The sequence below is a fragment of the Felis catus genome, chromosome B2, assembly GCF_018350175.1.
Source record: "Felis catus isolate Fca126 chromosome B2, F.catus_Fca126_mat1.0, whole genome shotgun sequence".
NCBI classification, from domain to species: Eukaryota; Metazoa; Chordata; class Mammalia; order Carnivora; family Felidae; genus Felis; species Felis catus.
Genome location: NC_058372.1, coordinates 50,691,194 through 50,707,896, shown reverse-complemented (window position 1 = coordinate 50,707,896; position 16,703 = coordinate 50,691,194). Strand labels below are relative to the sequence as shown.

Here is a 16,703-nt window from a genome sequence, read left to right as displayed (position 1 = left end):
CAGAAGCTCAAGTAACATGAATTGAATTACCAATTTCAAATAGAAAGAAACATGAAATAAAAAGGAACATTGTACATTTACAAAGTACACATAATAAAGGCTAATGAGCTAATATGTAACTATTTGTAAATGATCAAGCTGGATATCTGAAAGCAAAGGTCACTTTTCTTTAGTTTTAAGGGAGCAATGTCTTTAACAAGTCATAATCTGTACCGTTACTTCTGTGCTTCATTAGGAACTAATTAACAATGTGCAAGGTATTTAAAATACCACTCACAATATTAATTTTTATTCATTTTAGGAAACTAGATATAGATGAAGTAAACAGTTTATTTGTTTGGATTTTAGCAGCACACAGTATGGACGATAAACCTAGTTTTTGGTGATTAGAATTTAGCAGTCATTTTCGTGGGTGGTGTAATTAAAACTATCCCTTATCTTGTTTCTTTATAGTGTTCCTCTCTTGGTCTCACTCAAAACTTTCTATGCAGATCCAAGTAGACATTTTCCCACTTTTTCTTTATTTTCTTAACCTATTGACAAAGATTCTCTGCTTGATCCAAACTCTAACCAGGTTTCTGAGCCCTTCCCCTCACTAGGTCCCCCTCTTAGCCTGTAAAGACTTGGACAAACATTAACTTAGTTTCTAACAGCTCAAAGCCAAATCCCTAGGATGACTCTAGCCTCGTGAACACCTGCTTTTGGATTAGTCACAGAGCATTCCCCAGTGGTCACCATCCTGGGCGGCAATGGGCTCTTTCCCAATATGGCCAAGGAAAGGATCTACCCAATGCAGGGGGAAGACTGTGCAAACCAGGAAAGGCTTTTCTGCCTCAGGCAGAGACTCTTGGAAGCATGTTCTGAGAAGAAGCCAGGGATGCAGGGGAGAGGAAAAGCTGAATCAGACTCCCTGGGCATTTCAACCTGCAGCTTTTGTGTTGGGACTCAGAACACAAAGGACCCAAACTACTTGAGGTCAGTTACTTGAGGTCCGGGTGAAGGTAGAGATTCACTTTGTTTCCTTTTACTTTTCAGCATTTCCTATTATGGTTTTGTTGTGTTGTTTTGTTTTGCTGCTCCCCTAGTTTGCTTGGCCAAGGCAGCAATCTGAAAACTTAGATTCTCCAGACCCGATAGCACAGTCCATCATTATGTCACCTAAAACAAACACTCTGAGGGCTTTCCGAAGTTTCCAAGGCCTTCCAATCAGTTTACTTTGGGAGTATCTAAAACCATCTCTGTTTCATTTCAAGGGGTTCCCTCATTCAGTCCTCCATTACGCTATAACCTTCAACTGCAAGAGTCTTCATTTTTCCACTGTTTCTAGCTCTTCTCTCTACCTCAATCCCAGAATGGAATTGATCCTATCAATCATCTAAGACACAAATCCTTTTTTGTCACATCTCTGCTGAGAAACCCTGTCTCCCCACTACATCACGGGTAAATCCAAACCCGCAGCACAGAGGCATCTGGCCCAAGACCATTTTCTGCCTCATAGTCCATCACTCCTTCCCTCTTGGGCCAGCCCTCATCACCCATATCCCTCTCCTTCTGTCTTCTAAGTGCAACAGAGCGGCCATTTTTCAATCACGCCAAGGGTTTTTATTTCTGTCTTTTGCTTGCATAGTATCCTCTGCCCCTGATACTTTCCTCCCCACACCCCACCTCTGACCTGTACTCCTTACATAGGCCTCAACACCAGCTGAAATATTTCTTCTCAACTCGAAACCATCTCGACTTTTCCAGGCAAAATGAATTCTTCCAGTTGCTCCCCAACTTACCTCTCTATTCCAATTGTTATTGCTTCAGCCTTTATTTAACACTGTAAATGCATCCTTTGTTTAGTTTCTTACCAGATTATAAAATCCCCAAAGGTAGAAATGGAGTTACACGCCAAATCTGACACACAATGATTTGTCACCACAAAATGTTTACATTTATTTGTTCATAGGTCTTAATCTTTCCATCTAGATTGTGAACTTTTTGAAGAGTTAAATCATTTTGTTCCCTCTTTAACTTCTTCAACCCTTACAGTTGTGATGAACCTAGGTTATCGTTCTACCTGTGAAAGGCAGATTGGGTCTAACATTTGGTAACTCTAAGAGCAAACAGTAGGAACCCAAGAAGTACATCATACGGACTTCACAAGGGCTGCTTAGGTAGTATTTATACTCAGGAACCAAACAGTGGTTACCTTTTTAAAAGACAAAAGAGAAGTGGGAGCGATGGAGATCCTCCTCCTGTATGCTTGTGCTTGTTGACAACCCATCACATGCCCAACACTGATCTAAGCACAAGGGATATAGCAGAGAACAAAACCACTCAAAGACCCTACAATCTGTGGAGCTTACAGTCAGGTGGGGAGACAGACAATAAACAAAGCCATTCATGGCATGGCCAGGTGGCCACAATGCTGGCAAGCAAAAACATTACCCACTACACTACTAGTAACAATAGAAAGCTGGGTAAGTAGCTAAAGAGTGATAAAGGGCACCGATATTTGGGAATGGTAATCAGGTAGGTAGTTCCCTCTAAGGGGATGCTAACCTGTGCATGAAATGCTGCCAGGAGGTCCCCAAGGCCATCCTCACCCTGGTCTGAGGAGTAAGTCAACACAGTGTGGTTAAAGCCCAGAGCTTTGCCAGTAACAGGCACATTTGATTGTTTAAGGGATACAAGAAAAGAGCTTAAAATCTAGTGAAGAAACAGATAAATGGGTAAACAAATTATAGTATCGCCACAAAACCAAATATTATATAATCATAAATGGTGTTTTAGAGAGGTTTTCTTTAATCTGGAAAAAGACTCAATAAAATGTAGCGTGATTAACCATACATATGTATGCTCTCATGCAAAATAAAATTCTAATTATGTCCACAGAACGGAAGGATCACAAAATATTAACAGTGGTTGTCTCTAGTTAATAGACTCACAGATGAATTCCATTTTTCTTTATATTTCTTTACATTTTTAAGTTTCTACCTCAAGCATGTCTCATTTATACTTTATGTTATTGTGGTAAGAACACATGAGATCTACCCTCTTGCATTTTTTAAGTATACAAAACAATATTGTTAACTACAAACACAATGTTTCCTTTCCCGTTTTATTTTCATTTTGAAAATGGTATGTGTGGGGGCACCTGGCTGGTTCAGCAGACTTCGGTTCAGGTCATGATCTCACGGTTCATGAGTTCGAGCCCCACATCTGGTCTCTACTCTCAGCACAGAGCCTGCTTCAGATTCTCTGTCTCCTTTCTCTCTATATCCCTCCCCTGTTCGCGGTCACTCTCTCGAAAATAAATGTTAAAAAAAAAAAATGGTGTGTGTGCATTCAAAATAATTCAAGTACTACAGATGTGCCTAAGGTAAAGGGTCAAAATCTGCCCTCCCCTTACCTTCCCCCCTTCTCTCCTCAGAGCTTTCAACGATTATCTGCCAACAGGTTTTCTCTATATCCTTAGAGAACTCTTATATGCAGGCACAGGCACATATAGTATTATTCTCCACTGTCCCCTCCGCCATGGAATCATAACATATATACCATTATGTAATCTTTTTCATTTGTTTAAAAATACACTTAAATACATTCCTGTGTCAGAACTTAAGGAGACGTGTCCTTCTTTCTCAACCACCAGGTAGAATGCTCTTGTTTGTTATCTTGTTCTATAATTTATCTCAATGGATTGTCTCCAGCGTTTTGCTATTGCAAAGAGGACTGCAAACAGCAGCTGTCTGCAATTCAAGGGTTTCTCTGGCCAGCAGTTATCCGATGTTCAAGGCAGCCGAGACCAGCTCAGCACCTGCGTGCTGCCCTGACTTCATGGAGGCCAACTGCCCTCGCACTGATGGTGTCTTCACACATCTGGCTTCTCCAGTGATTTCTAGGGTGAGACGATGTCTCAGAGGCCTTCAACTACAGAGTCACTTCTGAGATTGGCCAGAGTGTCTGCTGTTGTCATGAGCCACACATACACACCTGTGCCGTGTTCTCTTCTAGTTTGCACTGGGTACAATGTTAGAGAATATTGATATTTGCTAGGTTCTGTAATAGCATCTTTCTCTGTCAGGAAGTGAAGCACTCTTGAGCCAACATTACACAGAAAATCAAAATCAATTAAAACAAGACATTTTGAAAACATAAGCTTTTTTGTCTAAATATCAACTATGGAAGTACATAATGCTTACAGTTGGCAATTGAGTGGACACAAAGCATGGATTTAGCAATGCGGAAGCTGACTTTACAGCCAGTTTCAGCTAAGCAGGATGTTCTTCAAGGGAGTAAGGTGAAAATGGTGTCTTTTCTGAATTTTCAGATACTCTTGCTTAGAAAATTCCACACATCAATAAAGCTCAGAAATGGTCTTTCCTTCTTTCCAGCTGAACCTGATAAGAAATGATCACAGTGACCCCTTACATATGGTTTCTAGAAACACAATCACACAATTGAAGTTCTAGGCCTGGGCTGCACTGAAGTGGCCATGAGCAAAGTTCCAAAAGAGAAAAAGTGTGTGGAGATGATGGTAGGTGATTCCCTTAATTTCATACCCCCTGAATGCACTAGTTTCCACCCACGGCTGCAGCCAGTCATCAACCATGACACTATTGAGTTTATATAAATCTGACAACAGCAACTGGGGATTTTGAGCATCTGACCAAACAATGATAAATTCTCTGCAAGTCATTTTTCAGGCATGCATTGTATGGGTTTGTTTGACTGAATAGCCTCTGGTCAGGTCAAAATCCTTTATGAAATTCACAGCTCCTGGCGCAACTCATCCTACAGAAGAATAATCAAAGTCTACATTATGCTATTAAAATGAAAGCTTCTGCACTAGGATACTTTAATCAGAATTGGAAAAGTGGAGTAATTCCCCTGTCCTGGGCACTTGCCTTATTAATGAAATGTGGCCAAAGGTCCCATGCGGACCAGACACAAAGGCCCAGGTATTGAGTAAATGTATAACAGAAGGAAACAAAAACAACTCCAAAGGTGACCAGGGTGCAAAGGATCAGGTGTTTAAATGTAAAAAACACAAAAAACACAAAATCTGCTAAGCAAAATTAGAAAGAAAAATTAGGAATATATATGATGGATATATATATATCCATATACATATGCATATATATATATATATCCATCCATATATGGCTAACGTATAGGTATAAATTATGTTTTTATGAAGACAGGAAAGAAAACAATGATGGGTTACGATATGATGGGTAGTTTGGGTTATTTTCTTCACACTTTAGCATTCTATAATTCAAGTTTTCTACAATGAATCTATATTACTTTATATACCAAAACACATACAAAAAGGAAATAGGATTTTTTTTTTTAACTAAATAGATGCTCAATCCAAATAGCTGGAATCAGTGCATATTTAAAAGCAAAAAAATAATTTTAAAAACTAAAAAGCAAAGGGGCACCTGGGTGGCTCAGTCAGTTAAGTATCCAACTTTGGCTCAGGTCATGATCTCATGGCTCTTCATGAGTTTAAGCCTAGAGTCAGGCTCTGTGCTAACAGCTCACTGCTTCGGATTCTGTGTCTCCGTCTCACCTCTCTCCCTCTGCCCCTTCCCTGCTCATGCTCTGTCTTTCTCTCCTTCAAAAATACATGAACATTAAAGAAATAATTTAAAAAATCACTTTAAAAGTTAAAAAGTAAAAAAACGAAATTTAAATTCAACACTCCCTGCTATAGAGCCCCTATCATGATTCTTAGCCAAAGCTAACTCCAGCATCCTGTCTGGGATGGGGCAGAGGCTTTGGCTGCCAGATTATGCGAAGTCTGGTTTGGCTAGTGTTCCCAATAACCCTCCTAGTCCTGAGACTTGGAAAAGCATGAGAGTACAGGTTCTCTTGCTTGATGGTCAAATGACAATCAAATTGAAATCAATGACTCATCAGCTCTATTATGAGGACACAGAATCATACCTCCCGATCTCAGTCTCCAAGTAATGATCGTGTCATTAGCAGCCAGCCACACGATTATTAAATAAAGCAAAGAACCTAGAGGTGTGAAAAAAATATTGCCAGGCTGGAAGACATGAGACAGCTTGTTATTCTGCAAAGGCAAGAGTCCACTACAAAACTGCATGAGGAGAGGAGGAAAAAGTACCTGGATTGAAGCATTCCTGGTCAGAAAGAGCAGAAGCTGGGGCGCCTGGGTGGCTCAGTCCAGTGTCCAACTTTGGATCAAGTCATGATCTCATGGTTCGTAACTTGGAGCCCCAAGTCAGGCTCTGCACTGACAGCCTAGAACCTGCTGGGGATTCTCTCTCTCCGCCCCTCCCCACCCTCTTTCAAAATAAATAAACCTTAAAAAAAAAAAAAAGAGCAGGACCTGATGTAATGCCTGATACTTGCTGAAGTATTTGTCTACTCTAAGGCAATGGTTGAATATTTTAAGGAAAAATTAAAAATACACTATCTGCGGGTGCCTGGGTGTCTTAGCCAGTTGAATATCCTACTCTTTTTTTTTTTTTAATGATTACTTATTTTTGAGAGAGAGACAGAGTGTGAGCAGGGGAGGGGCAGAGAGAGAGGGAAACACAGAATCCGAAGCAGGCTCCAGGCTCTGAGCTGTCAGCAAAGAGCCCGTTGCGGGGCTTGAACTCAGGAACTGTGGGATCATGACCTGAGCCAAAGTCGGAAGTTTAACACACAGAGCCACCCAGGTGCCCCGAACATCTAACTGACTCTCGATTTCGGTTCAGGCCACCAATCTCAACGGTTGGTGAGTTCAAGCCCCTCATCAGACTCTGTGCTGACAGTGTGGAGCCTGCTTAAGATTCTCCTTCTCGGTCTCTCAAAATAAACTTAAAAAAAAAAAAATACACTATCTGTACCTGTATCAGGCTCAACTAGGCATGAACTTTTAGAGACACCTATATATGCAGAAGGAAATAGACACTGGCCAGTTTGCTATACAACCTGGCTATCACATACAATTTACTGAAGAACTTACTACCAACAGTTTAGAAGAAAATGCATCTTTTTTCTCAAACTAGAGAAAATAGTACTGAAAGACCCACGAGTTTCAAAAGAGGTTTGTCCCAGTGCTTACAATGTCCCTGGCAGTCTTTAAAGAGGCTGCCCTCATCAGCCAAGTTGCCTGGGGATGGACCAGCCCAAAGGAAGCCTAAACTGTGGTGTTTAGGTCAGTGTTCAAGAGCAGTAGAGGCTGCTCAAGTGTGTATGCCTACAGGCTCCAAGTGTATAGACCACAGTAAGTTGAAATCTCCCAGATCAACTTTGCCAGTTTTTTTCTTAGCTGTTTATAGGCTTGGATTTTCACTCACAGATCTGTTGGGGAATGTCATCAAAAAAGACATGATTGCCGGAGGCTCCTCACTCCCACCTCTGTCCCTGGGATGTGGGTTGTGCTTGCCTCTCCCAGAGGCTGCTCCAAGGACATAACCTTGAGATAGTGATGTGGTTATTGAGAACACTGACACCATACACATGACTGAACCCGGTGAAGGCCACTTTATTAACTTTAAGATTTGGCCTGCCTGTGCAAGCCAAAAGGTATGAGGTATGACCGTTCTATTAGATTACTGATCTTTCTTCTCTGAAAATACATTAAGCATCACATCTGGGGAAGCTACAACTTTAAGGGAGTCAATCTCATGTGTTTTTCAAAAATGGAAGTGGAACCTGAATTACCTTCATTTTGCAAAGTGGCTATTGGGTTTATTGCTTAAATTCCATCAAGGAAATAATCCTATTTCACTCATTGTAACATTTGTCCTTAGGGAAACAGGGCAGATTCCAAGTTCTGATAACCTCAGTGTGCTTCTCTAATTTAAAGCCATGTGGAGGGGCTCCATCCCCAATTCCTGGGTCAAGGTGAATTAACCCCACTTTGGAGCACTGGAAACTTATTTGCAAAGATTACTGTTACCATTTCAAAATGTGTACACTACCTAAGTTTTCTTTTGAGAAAAACTATTCACCTTAAAAAAAAACAAAACAAAAACTGCCTGGACAAAAACAGTTCTGGTTTGACAATAATTGTTTCTTCAAATGATGGGTGTTATGCAAGGTGGACCCTTGATGTGCCAACATTGCACTGTGGATACACATCTATGTTTACAAGCTGTCAGAACAGAAGGTGCTGTATAAAGAAATGTTGCTTTGAAGCAGTATTTGCAAAACATGCAAACTTCCGTATCTGTATTCAGGAAAAAAAAAAATCTCCTCTTCCTGCCTTCTAAGATAAACCTTGTATGCAAGTCCCCTTTGCTTATTAAAATTGCCATCTATGAACCTGAGGCGTCCTGCCTCTTTCTTCTTCAGTCTCTCCCTGCCCTCTGGGTACAGCTGCTGTTTCAGATTTCACCAGAGAAATTCAGGGGCATTATAAACCAACAGCATCCCATGCCATCCCCCTGGAAGGAATTCACTAAGATTTTCATTGTCTGTTCACTACACTTGAGTGCAAAGAGTTAACATTTGTTAATATTTCTGAACTTGATTATCTCAATGGATATTTTTGGCATTTAAGGGGGGAAAAGGGTTTTTGATTAAAAAAAAAAAATTGTTTCCTAACCATCACAGCTTGCCCCTAAAGGACTATAATCTTCTTCAGGTCTGGATGGTTCCTATACTTCTCTCATGAAATAGTGTGTTTTACCTTTATCATTGTTTTTGTATTTCCTTCATCAATCTGAAAGCTATTTGAGGCAAGATTTGTCTTATTCATCTTTGTGTGATCTGTAATACTTAGCAAGTGGTAGGAACCCTAGAAATGTGCATGGAGATGAATTTAATGTAATTATTTGGCATAAATGATAGGAATTATACTGTCCTACAGAACTGGCGCAAAACATCCAAAATTGCATTCATTATATCATTCACATTTGTGAATTAAAAGCCTTTTCATTGCCCTTTTTTAAATGTTTTTATTTCTGAGAGAGAGAGAGAGAGGGAGAGCATGAGCAGGGAGGGGCAACTGAAGTAAACTCCACACTGATAAGAGAGAGCCAGATGTGGGGCTCAAATCCACAAACTCTGAGATCATGACCTGAGCTGAAGTCAAACAGTTAACCAACTGACCACCCAGGCACCCCTTGCCCTGCATTTTTATTTTTTTTTTCAACTTTTTTTTTTTTTTTTTTTTTTTTTGGTACAGAGAGAGACAGAGCATGAACGGGGGAGGGGCAGAGAGAGAGGGAGACACAGAATCGGAAACAGGCTCCAGGCTCTGAGCCATCAGCCCAGAGCCCGACGCGGGGCTCGAACTCAGGGACCACGAGATCGTGACCTGGCTGAAGTCGGACGCTTAACCGACTGCACCACCCAGGCGCCCCCGCCCTGCATTTTTAATGGCAAATGTCATCCACATTCTCCCAGATACCTATCACTCTCCCCAATTCTCCCCAGCAGCCCCTAGTTGTTTTGTTTTTACTGGTGCATCTTCCCCTCTCGCTCATTTCCTCTGTCCTGCTGCAGGATTATTTTTTTCTAACAGGCTCTGTGGAAGACCCTAATTTGTCTTAATCCTCTCTGGTGAACCCTTTCACCACCACCAAGGAAGCCTTCCTCTTACCGGTGAGACTTTAGTTTTCTTCCTCAAAACTTCAAAGCACTCTCACTTACCCAAAACCCAAATGGCTTCTCCAAGGCCCTCTAGTCTGATTTAGCTGGGCTCATCATTACAAGCCACGCCCTCCAAACAGACCCTTCATCATTCTATGTCCTTCCCCAGACATGTCCCTACAATTTCAAATGAAGCTGATTTATGTAGAGTCAAGTTTAACAGAGTGAAAGGAAGATACCTGAAACTTCTCCAGCTATTAGTAGTCACGCATTTCTTTAGCTGACAGAGTACAGAAGAACTAAAGCTGGAAGCCTAGACACTCAACATTTCCCCTGTGCTATACATCATGCAGGTATCTAACTCCTGGAAAACACAACTATGATTATACATTTTGACTCTGTGAGGGCAGGGATTCTGGTCTATTATGTTCCCTCATCTCCCAAGTTCTTAGAACAGTGCCTGCCACATAGTAGAAACTACATAAATACCTGTTACATGAGGGCAAAGGTCATGAAGCATATTGTATATGGAAGAAATTGAGGTCAAGATGCATTTAATGTGTGCCCACTCTGTAGCTGGCAGTGAATGAGCCCTGGAGACAGCCAAAGGCATAGGGAAACCATGTCTCACTCTTGGGGAGCTTTGACTTCATGAAAGGAGACCAGCATAGAGTAATTATTTGGAGTAACTCAAGTGGGGAATCCTTGATGTTAGGCCTCTGTTTACTCAACCATCACGGAAGAAATCCTCTCAATCTCCTATGGTCCCTGGTGTCTTGTCTTAAACATGTGGTTTGTATTTCCCAGATGAATGTCCCTAGAGGCCTGGGCTGTGCCCTCTCATCTTTATATTCCCTACAGTACCTAGTAGAATACCTTGTAATTAGTTGTTGCTATTAACTGGTTTTGTCATTAAACTGGGCCACAACTGTGTAATTTTTAAAACAAATAAAATTAGAGATAAAGAGTATCTCTGATAATTCTCTTAAGAAAAGGGTACCCCCAATAAAGAAATCCTTTGAGGTGAGGCAGCACAGAACACAAAAGGCAGAGAAGCTTTCACATTCAGATAATAACTCCTGCTTGGAGCAGTTTCTTAGTAACTTTGAGATTTGGCTACCTTATACGTAGTACTAGAATAATCATACCTAGCTCACAGCATTAAGAGAACATCAGCAGATAATGAACATGAAATTGCTCTCTAGGTATGAAGAACATTCACTAACATTAGTGAATATTATGACCACTATGTGGCTGGCTACAAATCCACTTTGCATCTTCACTGCCTTCTTTCCTAACCTAGTCAATCAAGTAGAGTGTGGAAACATGGTCTTTTGTCTCTTTACCTCCTTAGATTTAAACTATTGGCTGTCTCACATCTAGAATTTAAAATGTGGCTTAAAAAAATCGAGATTATTGGAAATATCTGTCGATTAATATGACAAAATAATTCAAGAAAGTTAGGAAAATAGATTAAAAGTCATACATACTTTTGGTTCATCTCATTTAGAAAAAAAAAAAAGACATGTCAAAAAATAAGGAAATTATCCAAAGAAAACAAAAGTTTACAAAGACATTTATTGCAAAATTAATTTACAACAATGGAAAATCATGACTTTCATAGCCAGCTCTGTAAAACCACAAGTTATGTAACAGAGATTCTTTAGCTCAACCCCAATATTTGGATTCAGTAGATTTGGTTCAACACCTAGAAATGTGCATTGAGCAACAATGGCTTAAGCAACAGTATGGGACAATTATTAAATGGACATTTTTAAAATGATAATGTAGCACATGGAAAACCACTAATTGTAATTACTTACAGAATTTAAAAATCTGTATTCATTCAGAACCAAGCAATACGTGGATTTGAGATTTTATGAATCTTTCATTAAAAAAACAGCTAATAGCAGTGGTTTCTGCCTTTCCCATAAAGACTTCTAATTAGTGTAGTGAGTAAATACTTACTGGGCTTTAGCAAAATAGGTTAGATTTGTCAGTAGATAAGAGGACAAAACACAATACAGATCATGCCATTAACCTCTGAAAGAACAAAGGGACAACTACAGCAACTGTTACCAGAAATTTAGAACCCAGAAATGTTGGCATCTTGACAATTTAGTGTGCAGATATTACAGTCACACACATGTAAGACCACTGTGGCTCTCCCAGAACCATTCAAAAGATTAAGGAACTTTGACTTTAACGTTCACTGGTGTTGCTAGATTTTAATCCTTTTGCACCTTTACCTGCAATGTATTCTCTACACTGCAGTTAAGATGAATCCAGAAGTTTGGGGCACCTGGGTGGCTCAGCTGGTAAGCGTCAGACTCTTGATTTTGGCTCAGGTCATGATCTCGTGGTTTGTGAGTTTTGAGCCCTGCATTGTGCTCTGCACTTACAGTGCCGAGCCTGTTTGGGATTGTCTTTCCCTCTCGCTCTGCTCCCCACCCACCCCTCTTTCTCTCAAAAATAAATAAATATGCTTAAAAACAAAAAAAAGCATAAATCAACAAGTTTGCTAATTTATAAAATATTGAGTGTTTAGTAGTCTCCTACTGCTTTGGATCCCAGTCTCAGTAGTTAATCTCGGGCAATTTAAGTATTTAATAGATGAGTACTTTTTCCCCATGCCTCTTCATTTCCCTGGGAATCTGTGTCATGCTTATATGTCCCATTGAAGTGGGAATTGGTGGATGCTGGAATCATTACCAGGTTGAATAAAATCAGCTGTGACTTAAGAGATTCAAGCCAAAGTAGATCTTCTCTATTTTCAGGTAACCACCTCTAATTCTTACTTTATTGAGAGCAAACCTAGCCATGAAATGCCTTAGATATAGTAGAGCACACTAATAGCTTTCTTCTCAGAACTAACAAAAAGGAACAATTGACTCTAGTAAGTTGTGATATCTAGAAACAGAAAACTCTTAGCCATGATCTGGCCAACACAACCGGAGCTAAGGGTAAAGTCCCACCAAAAGCACTATTTATGCCAGAGCTGGGATGTAGGAATTTGGATGATATTAAAAACCTACTCTTTCATCCCATACCAGCAACCATGCTATGCACAGTTGGTTCAGGAACTAACTTCTGATAACTATTGAAATGGTCAGACCAGAACATAATCTTAGGCCTTCCAGGGATCTTTTAAAAGAACTGAGCCGCGGGGCGCCTGGGTGGCGCAGTCGGTTAAGCATCCGACTTCAGCCAGGTCACGATCTCGCGGTCCGTGAGTTCGAGCCCCGCGTCAGGCTCTGGGCTGATGGCTCAGAGCCTGGAGCCTGTTTCCGATTCTGTGTCTCCCTCTCTCTCTGCCCCTCCCCCGTTCATGCTCTGTCTCTCTCTGTCCCAAAAATAAATGTTGAAAAAAAAATTAAAAAAAAAAAAAAAAAAAGAACTGAGCCACAACCAAACTAACCTAAAAACAGCAATAAATATAAATGTACATAGATTTAAAAAAAACTTATTTGGTACAAATGTTTTAGCAGTTCTACCATGCTTCTGATTTCATTTGGGCAGAGAATGTCCCTGCATTGTTTTGCAGAATATTAAACTCATATTTTGAGTATATGGATTTTTCTCCAATGAACTTCCCTTTCTCCCCTTATAGGCCTCTTCCCGTGCCAGAGCCGTTTTCAGCCCAACTCAGGTGAAATTTTAGTTCTGGAGGGGCACATGTTATTCCACTCAGGGTGGACTTGGTGTTGTAGCCCCAGCAATGGCCATTCTTAGTTTGGGGCAAGTCCAAAGAACCAGACTGTTTCCTAAAGTGTTGGAGGGTCATAAGGATGTTGGAGGATCATAAGGAGTCAAGTCCAGGTGACCAGTGTAACTCAGACCCCCAAGAACCCACAAGATCAGCCCTCAGGCAGTTCTGGATCATGCATCTTACACTGGCTCCGCTGAGTGGCAAACCAAATTGAACAATCAAATTCATCTCCCACTGTCACCTCCTATACCTCTTGTCCTTGGGCCCAGTGTTCCTTCCTGAGTTTGGGTCAGTACTTACCTGGCTTCTGAGTGATTGAAAACTTCATGATTAACAGGACAATGCTGAATGTGTGCAGACAAGCCATCTCCAAGAGTAATATCATGCTGGTGCAATTTTGGAGGAGTGGGTTTTATCACGGAGGGAGTCAAGATGGAGGAGCCTGTTCACAGTTTTATACCAAAGATCACGTGGTACTTGTTGAAATCCTCCTAAACTAGTGCTTTACAGAAACTGGAGCAGATGGAAAGCATCACCATGAACACACTGAAGAAATCCCATGCCTGTGATTAACCTTACCTGTGCCTCACCCTTGCCTCTCACCTCACCTGTACCTCTCACCTCAGATCAGAAAGCTCTTTCACACGTGGTACTCATTTGATCCCACAACAATTAAGGAACATCACGCTGGGATAACTGCCAAGTTATCCCATTACAGCAGAGAAAACACTACCTCTAGAAGGTTCCCACTTCGGCCATAAAGAAAGCCCTTCTCAGATTAGTCCTATTGTGCATCACCCGCCCCCCCCCCCCATTGCCCATCTAGGCTTTTCTGTATGTATCTTTTTATACATAACTTATTCTTCCAATTCTTAAATACTTAGATTCCTCATAATGTGCTACCCTCTTGCCTTCCTTACAAGCTTCCTGGTGCCACAGACATTAGTGAAACCTTCACCACAGAAATTTACTCATTCTCTCCCAAGGTCTCCATTGTCTAACCCAACCCAGTGCTGCCCAATAGAACATAACAAGGAAGCCACATACACAATTTAAAATTTTTCTGCTGGCAAGGATGTGGAGAAATGGGAACCCTCTTGCACTGTTGGTGGGAATGCAAACTGGTACAGCTACTCTGGAAAATGGTGTGGAGGTTCCTCAAAATATTAAAAATAGAACTACCCTATGGCCCAGCAATAGCACTACAAGGAATTTATCCAAGGATACAGGAGTGCTGATTTATAGGGGCACATGTATCCCAATATTTATAGCAGCGCTTTCAACAATAGCCAAATTATGGAAAGAGCCTAAATGTCCATCAATTGATAATTGGATAAAGAAGATGTAGCTTATATACACAATGGAATACTACTTGGCAATGAGAAAGAATGAAATCCTGCCATTTGCAGCAACGTGGATGGAACTGGAGGGTATTATGCTAAGTGAAATAAGTCAGTCAGAGAAAGAAGATATCATATGTTTTCACTCATATGTGGAATTTGAGAAACTTAACAGAAGACCATGGGGGAAGGGAAGGGGAAAAAATAGTTACAAACAGAGAGGGAGGGAGGCAAACCACAAGAGACTCTTAAATACAGAGAACACACTGAGGGTGGATGGGACAGTAGGGGAGAGGAGAAAATGGGTGATGGGCATTGAGGAGGGCACTTGTTGGGATGAACACTGGGTGTTGTATGTAAGTGATGAATCACGGGAATCTACCCCTAATATCAAGAGCACACTGTATACACTGTATGTTAGCTAACTTGATAATAAATTATATTTTAAAAAATAAAAAATAAAATATTTCTAGTAACTGCATTTTTAAAAGTAAAAAGGAATATGTTAATATAATTTTTAAATGTGGTAAAATGTACATACCTTTCACATTTTAACCATATTTAAGTGTACAATTCAGAAGCATTAAGTATATTCACAATGCTGTGCAAATGTCACCACTCTCCATTTCCAGAACATTGTCATTATCCCAAACAGAAATTGCATACCCATTAAGCAATAATTCCTCAATACCTCCAGCCCCAGGTAACCTCTATTGTACTTTCTGCCTCTATGAATTTGCCTATTCTAAGTACCTCATATAAGAGGAATCAAACAATGTTTGTGCTTTTGTGACTGGCTTATTTCATCTATTTCACTGCCCAAGTTCATCTGTGTTGTAACACGTATTGAAATTTCATTCCTGGGGTGTCTTGGTGGCTCAGTCAATTAAATGTCTGATTCCCACACAGGTCATGATCTCACAGTTTGTGAGTTCCAGCTCTGCACTGATCTCTCTGCTGTCAGCACAGAGCCTGCTTTGAATCCTCTGTCTCCCTCTCTCTCTGCTCCTCCTCTGCTGGTGCTCGCTCCCTCTCTCTCTCTCTCTCAAAAATAAATAAATATTTTTAAAATATTAAAAAGAAAAAGATTGTTAAATTTTTTTTCATTCCTTTTTAAGGCTGAATAATATTCATATATTCATACATATATTGTTTTGTTTATGGATTCATCTGTTGGTAGATATTTAGGTTTGACCAACTTTTAACTGTTATTAATAATGCTGTTATGAACAGTGGTGTACAAGTATCTGTTTGAATCCCTGTTTTCAATCCTTTGAGTATATACCAAAATTAGTGAAACTAACTCTAAACATATACTTTACTTAGACCAATATATCCAAAATAGGACCATTTCAACATGTAATCAGTAGAGAAAAATGAGATCTTTTATAATCTTCTTTTCTATGAGGTCAAAATCCAGTTCAGGTGATAAATTTTCACCAAAATTCATCTGTATTTAGATTTCCCAAAATTTATAGTTGAAAAGTAGATTTACATATCCATGTTGTTCCAGATATAGTTTAGGACATGCAAATTAATTAAAATTAAACAGAATTTAAAATTCAGTTCCTCAGTCACATTTCATTACCCTTCCATACTGAACAGGGCAGATCCAAACAATAGGGTAGAAACACTTCTCTCTGCCCCCTGCATCTGCTCCATCCAACCTTCTCAGCCTGCCTCCCACTCTCCCTCAGCATGTATTCTAGGTGGACAGATTCTGAGCTTTAATTTAAAATTTTTTAATGGTTATTTATTTTTGAGAGAGAGAGAGAGAGAGAGAGAGAATGACGGAGCGTGAGTGAGGGAGGGGCAGAGAGAGAGGGAGACACAGAATCCGAAGCAGGCTCCAGGCTCTGAGCTGTCAGCACAGAGCCTGACACAGGGCTTGAACTCATGAACCATGAGATCATGACCTGAGCTGAAGTCAGACGCTCAACTGACTGAGCCACCCAGGCACCCCCTGAGCATTAACTCAAGAAATATTTATTGAGCACTGACAATGTGCTAAGCATTGTGCTAACCACAGGACATGATAAGAAATAAAACCATGTCTGTACAGAGCCCAAAACAGGTGGGGCCAGCAGATAAAAAACAAATCATTTCCC

General features: G+C 40.4%; 1 long non-coding RNA gene across 1 annotated transcript in view; it reads right to left on the bottom strand.

Moving 5' to 3' along the window:
• The window catches only part of LOC123385398, a 72,820-nt gene extending 58,807 nt beyond the window's left edge, over window positions 1–14,013 (bottom strand). Inside the window, exon 1 of the long non-coding RNA XR_006597837.1 lies at window positions 13,556–14,013. This is a non-coding gene — a long non-coding RNA (uncharacterized LOC123385398). The remainder of the gene's footprint in view (window positions 1–13,555) is intronic.
• Window positions 14,014–16,703: the final 2,690 nt, after the last annotated feature.